The sequence below is a fragment of the Mauremys mutica genome, chromosome 1 (genome assembly GCF_020497125.1).
Source record: "Mauremys mutica isolate MM-2020 ecotype Southern chromosome 1, ASM2049712v1, whole genome shotgun sequence".
Lineage (NCBI taxonomy): Eukaryota > Metazoa > Chordata > Testudines > Geoemydidae > Mauremys > Mauremys mutica.
In genome coordinates this window covers 278,330,637-278,337,891 of record NC_059072.1, presented here as the reverse complement: position 1 = coordinate 278,337,891, position 7,255 = coordinate 278,330,637, and positions in this window count along the sequence as shown.

Genomic DNA, 7,255 nt, shown 5'->3' with positions numbered 1-7,255 from the left:
TGACTTGTTCTTTCCCTAGTTTAGACTCTGGTCCTACCTCATTTTCACTGGCATTCACTATATTAGACATCCAGTCACCACCAACCTTCTTGGTGAAAACTGAATCAAAGAAGTAATTAAGCACCTCTGCTATTTCCACATGTTCTGTTATTGTCTTTCCCCCTTCATTGAGTAATGGGTCTACTCTGTCCTTGGTCTTCCTCTTGCTTCTAATGTATTTGTAGAATGTTTTCTTGTTTCCTTTTATGTCCCTAGCTAGTTTGATCTTGTTTTGTGCCTTGGCTTTTCTAATTTTGTCCCTACATACGTATGTTATTTGTTTATATTCATCCTTTGTAATTTGACCGAGTTTCCACTTTTTGTATGACTCTTTTTTGAGTTTTAGATCACTGAAGATCTCCTGGGTAAGCCAGAGTGGTCTTTTGCCATACTTCCTATCTTTCCTACGCAGTGGGATAGTTTGGTCTTGTGCTACTATAAATAAGGAATGTCTGTCTGTAAAATGAGAAGTGGAAAACCTTAAGTACTAGCTATATGGAATAACTTTTGTCATTGAAACTGACTATAGAGGTCTATTGTGGCTATAGAATATGAGAGATTATACTTCCAGGATAACTAGGTTGTTCCTTGCACTGCAGTCATCTGACTTAACCATTTTACCAGGGAGTAAAAGTTCATTGGCAGACAAATAAGCTCAGGCTAAAAAAAAGGGGGGGATGTGACAGAATGAACTGTCACATGATTGAACACTACCCCACCTCTAAAATCCTCTGAGTAACAGCTGTAGATGGTGGATTACTCCTAAAAAAATAGAACTAAGGTGTAATGTGACTGGCTCTAATCACCTTCAATGCTTTCTGAGGCTGCTGGGAGTAGGAGGGGGCTGGGTCCTCTATAAATTGGATTCTGAGGAGGTGTCCGAAAGAGAGGCAACACCAGAGAAGGGTATGTTACAAAATGAATGTGAGGGGAAACAATTCCAGAAAGAGGAGCTCTAAAGACAGCACCAGATCCGTATCTGAGGAGAAGACACTTAGAAAATACTGGATTTGGGCACGAGCTGTAAATAATTTGGAGTTTCCAGAGAAAAAAGGTGACTATGATTAGACTTTGGCCACACAAAGCATGGAGAACATATTAGGAAATTAGTTTAAAACTAAATCAGTGTTAATAATGTCAAAATACAGATGCCCCTTTTTAAGAATTGCTACATTCTTTGGCTTCATGGTGGAGGGGTGGCTAGGATAAACATGAGTGGTGCTGTGACCCTGTGCAACAGGTCTCTATCCCTATAATGGGGAGCTGGGTCCAGTTCCATGCGATAGAAGCCACTGATACAGAGTGAGGGTTGGACAGGGTAACTCTCCATCTTCACCCGCACTCCAAACCAGGCTGGGATTAGGGTTGCAGTACCAGGATGGAGGGTTTTGTTGCAAGTGATTGTGCCCTCTCGGCATAGTAAGGCAGTGGCAGCAGAGGAGGAGAATGATGCTGGCCTATTGGGCTGGTCACACACACACACTTAGAGCCTGTATGGGTCATAAGAAAAACCCACAGACAGTAGTAGGTCACCACACTAAAATGTTTCAGAAACACTGTAATAAAGTGTTGACTTTATTGGTATTGAACTTCACTAATTGGGGAAAAATGTTCTAAGTAGTTGTTCCCATTATGTTATAAATTAATGTTGCATAATTCAGGCAAATATTAACCACATGATACATAATTTATGTTTGACAGGTCAGCTGCCTTCCTTTGAAACATTGTACTTACCTTGCTATGTTGCAAATGCAGAGGATTCAGTCTACTGCTAACTTAACAAACATAGGTGCAAAGAGGGCAATCCACACAATATCCCCAAATATCTGCTAGGAAATTGGAGGTTTAGTATATTGTTCAACTTGCAACATCCTGGCAGATTAGAGTTGTCTGATAAACTGTGATAGACATTGAGAGACAGCGTCCCACAAATGTAAATCAGAGACCTTGAAATCTGAAAATGGCAGAGAAAGAAAAGCACAAAAAACTGTGAGATGAAAACTGATGGAAAACTTCATAGATGACTATAAAGTTAATTACTGAGGCTTTCTGTGCAACAACTCTACCACAAAAACCCTTATCAACATAACACTAAAAGAGTATGAAGAATGTAATCTGAATAATGGATTCATACCAAATTTGAGCCATCTATGGCAATTCTGCTTACCAAGAATATCTCAAAGTCACGTAAACAAACGGAAGAAAAGTTGAAGACTTGTGATGGAAACAGCATTGTCACCAATGAGAATGCCATTGGTATGTTCAACATTTGAGTTTCTTTTAGTGACCCACAATGTGAGCTGAAATTAAATATGTTTCTATTGGACAGTGTGATTTTGGACTCTGTGAACTTTCAGACTGTCAGTCAAGCAATGGGAATTATTGGATACATTTGAGGTTTCCTTTGACCAGATAACTGTTCTTGTGACAGACAAAACAACAAATGAATAAAGGCCTGAGAGTGGTGCACGTAGCCATTTTTTCAGAAAGTTGTGAATATGACATTGTTTCTCATTTGTTAAACTTGGTTGGTGATGTGTAGTGTGAAAAAGTAAATGCCCTGGTAGTCACAGTAAAATGAGCATTTGCAGCCTAACCCGCTTGTAAAGCTCACTATAGTATAGACTTGGAGAATAAAGAAAAGAGTCAGTGTATTCTACTCAATCCAGATATAACACACTGTACAGCTGGTTTAATGATGCTTGTTTCACCTATCCCATGCAGGGAGCTACATTTTATTTTTCAAAGAAGAGAGGGGTCGCTCAAGCAGCTTATGAGTTGTAAATATCAATTTGTGCCAGTCACCAGCAGTTCTTGAACAGCTGAACATCTTAAAGAAGTGTGCAGTTCCTATCATGGTTACTTTGATAAAATACGAAGATTCTGTGATACTGGTTACAAAATGTGAATTGGACATGTGTGACCACATAATCTGGGAAAAAAGCAATGCAAATGAATGTGAACATGCAATGATCAGAGCAGCACTGCTTAACAGCATTGAAAAAATTGAAACAGAGTAACTGCTGCCAGATTTTGTCAGCCTGCAGCAGTATTTTTCAGTGCTTGCAGGGTATTTGACCAAACCCAAGCAAAGTAACTCATCATACCTGAGAATGATGCATTTGAGGCTATTCCACTTTTTGAAGATAACAGTATCATTCAGCGTGAATAAGTCAACGCTGTCTATGAAATGCAATGTAAGAATGTTTATCAGTTTTGGAGAAATGAGGAAGCAAGTTTCCTAAAACTTGCTGTAATTGCTATCCAGTGATTGACATTGCCACTAAATAGAGTTGACAAAGAAAGTATTTCAGGATGATCACTGCTCCATCAAAGCATCAAACCATTCTATGTGCTAGGTCTTGTACTAGAATAAATTTAAAAATAAATACATAAATAAATGTTACCATATTAGATTCCTGTCATTTTCTCTGGCTCTATATGTAAAAATGTGTCACTACAATTTACTTTGTTATTTGCTAAGATAAAAAAAAAAGTTTACTTTTTTTCTGTGTTTGTAGGAAGACTACTGGAGAGGAATTTAAGAGATTGAATATAGTATTTAAAGAGGGATAAATAGCTGAATTTTCAGACCCATGATTTTACACACTGCTTCCCCTTAAAAGAATGACTCTTACCATATTTACCATCGCAGCTCCATTTCTTTCATTAAAAATATGTTGTGACAAATCTGCAGTCCTACTCTTACCTATCTCATTCTTTCTCTTAATCAGGGACTTAGGAGCTTTAGTTTAGGCACTTGTGTGTGAAAATGTTGACCCATGTCCTTAATTTCTTTAAATTTTTATAACACTGTATGTTACAATATAAACCAACTTTATATGCAATTGAGCACATATTAACTCCCATATAAATGTATTATGGAGTGTCTGGCACCCCCGATACTACACACTGTACAAATAAATAACAAAGAAGGTAATCCATGCCCCAGAGAGCTTACAGTCTAGGTGTCAGACTCAACAGATAGATAAGACAGACAAATGAAGTCAGGGTGGGTGGTAGGTAAGATAATAAGAAAGCAACATTCAGTAGAAAAGATGACACCGCTTGCTACTTACCTAACCAACGTCTTGTGTCCTACTATCTAAATAATTTCTGTAATATATATGTAGAATTGCATTTACTTAAATACAAAGTGACTTTCTAAACCAAGTTCTTCATTTAAGAGAGAATATTTGGTCTGTTGATACAAGTGTAAGTGTATGACAACCACTCTGCAAAGTAGCTTATCAGTTAAGAAACTGAGTGAATAATTGGCTCCTAAAGGCCAGTTTCCATATAGCACCATTTTTTTTGTATTGCAAGAAACAATTTGCTATTTTTGCTATAAAATATTAGTGTTGTAAGATATAGTTGTTTTACATTGTGTTATCATTGCAGTATATTGAGGATTTTACTTTTGATAGGCATTTTTTAAAATTTAAATCACATTATCAAATTCTATCCTAGGTTATACTACAGCAGGGGTCAGCAACCACTGGCATGCAGCTTGCCAGGGTAAGCACCCTGGCGGGCCGGGCCAGTTTGTTTACCTGCCACGTCAGCAGGTTCGGCCGATTGTGGCTCCCACTGGCTGCGGTTAGCTCTCCCAGGCCAATGGGAGTCGCGGGAAGCCACGGCCAGCAGATCCCTAGCTGCTTCCCGCCACCCTCATTGGCCTGAGACGGCGAATCATGGCCAGTGGGACCCACGGTCGGCCAAACCTGCTGACACGGCAGGTAAACAAACTGGCCCAGCCCGCCAGGGTGCTTACCCTGGCGAGCTGTGTGCCAGAGGTTGCCTACCCCTGTACTACAGCAACCCATTCAAGCTAATGGGATTAATTGGAATAAAGGGCAGTATTTGACCCATATTTTTCATTTGACTAAATTGCTAATGTTGGGAAATTGTAATGGTCTGCATCCTAGATAAGAGACAGCACTAATTAATGTTCACTGCTATTAAATGAAAAGGGTCACTTGACGTTTTTTGTCTGGAAGAATTTGGCTTGAGAATTTTGCTTGCACACAAAATATATGAAAATATCATAAAATACATTCCATCAATATTGGCGCCAATGCTGAATGGTTACTCATTGCCATCTGTTATGCACTACCTTAATTTTCACCACTCTGGAAAACAATAAAATTAGTAGGATAGGGCACAGAAGAGGTCTGACTGATGCATTTAGATCACTGAGTGAAGAGGCATTTCATACATGCTTAAAGAAACACAGTCCAAACTAGCTGTCACATCAGCACATTTATCCTCATGCTTTGTTCTAACAGCAGTAGTTTCTCTCTTTGCACACTGGCATTTAAAAAATCTTCCAGAAACAGATGTTTCAAAATAAATTGGTAGAAAAAAAATCATTGGCATAGGAAGGGGGGAATTGCTTGATAACATCTTCTATGCCATTAACAACTTTTCAAAGTATGTTTGGAAATGGCTTCTTCACATATGGTTCAGTTCCAAAAAATACCTGACTCACACATTTTCCCTCTCAATTATAACTGAAAGTAGATTGACTGTAATGGTCCAGGGTAGTTAATAACCTCCTTCAGATATCTGATCAGTCTAAGATCTTTAAGGTGTGTGTGTGCAGGGGGTTGGGGGGGAGTGTGTGATTTGTTCTTTTTGTCATTTACTGTTTTTCTCCCTCCCTTCTTCAGGGCTGGTAAACTGCAGAGAAGTGCTGCACAGCTGCTAAACACAGGACTTGGAAACAAATTGAGTTGTGAGATTAAACACCAGGCGACAATTTGAATTTTTCAAATTTGCATGGCAAATGTAAACAGCCCCAAGATCTCATCAGCGTATCTTTGAGGGGTCCTGGTGTGGTGGCTTTATGTTGTTGTTGCTGGAAGAGTCAATGATTTCCCTATGAGAGAAACACAAAGCAAACTGTAAGATAGCACACATGTATGTTCATCATTTAAGGATATGTGAATACATATTGTGACGGACTCAGACTAGAAGGATATAAGAGAGGAGTCCTGTTGGTATCCAGGAAGTGGGCGGGCAAAGCCCACTGCTAAAGGACCTCCCCACAGCCTAAGGGGAGGATCCACAGGTCTGTGATACCAAATAAGTACGGGGGACAACTAATGAAAAAAACAGAATCAGGAGTGAGGTCACAGGGCTAAACGAAGGGAACCTGATGGGGACACCAAGCAGAGAACCCCGGACAACGTCCACTGCTCCTCAAAGGCGTCAAGGGAGCCAGCGGACACCGCCCAGAGGAACTCTGCCCGGATGCGTGAATGGATGGAGGAACGGAAATAGGCCCCACAGTCGCAGGAAATCCCGTCGGCCAACCTCCTCTCCCTGATTTTGTAGATGGCTAGTTTGGCCAGGGCTAAGAGGAGGTTGATAAGGAGATCCAGTGACTTTGTGGGGCCATGGATGGGGAGTGCATAGATGAACAGGTGAGGGGAAAAGTGCAACCAAAAACATAAGAAGAGATTTAAGAGGAGCCAGAATGGGGGCTGCAACCTGGCGCACTCTAGATAAATGTGCGCCAGGGTTTCCTTCATGCCGCAAAAGGGGCAGGTGTTTGGGAAAGCGGTAAACCGCATCAAGTACACGCCCGTGCTCACGGCCCCGTGAAGGAGCCGCCAACTGATATCCCCGGCGGGCTTTGGAATCAGGGTGGAGTACAAGCTAGCCCACCAACGCGTCTCACCCTCGAGAGGTGGCAGAAGGTCCCACCACTTTGTGTCGGAGCGGGACGCAAGGGTGAGAAAGTGAAGAGTGTGGAGCACGAGCATGTACAGATGTTTCCTTGGCGCGATTTGGAACAGAATCGGCTGCAGGTCATGCAGGCGGCTCACAGTGAAAGGGTGGGGGCGGGGGCGAAATATAAGAGAGGAGTGGAAGGCAGGTATATCAGCCTCAGAATGAGCAGGTCCCTGTTCCCTGGATAGACAAACAAAGGCTACTCCAGGCCAATCAAGGCACCTGATGCCAATTAACCAGTTAAGGTTGTTAGGCTAATGCCAGCACCTGACCCCAATTAACTGGCAAAGGGTGAGTTAAGGCCGCTAGGCTAATGGAGTCAGCTGGGACCAATTAAGGTCCCACTCATACTGCTTAAAAGCTCTCCTTTCCAGTTCTCTTGAGAGAGCCCAGGTGAAAGGAGCTGGAGGAGAGAAAGCATTGCTGAATCCTGAGGTAAGGGTGAACCTGGGAAAAGGGGACCATGGGGAAGTGGCCT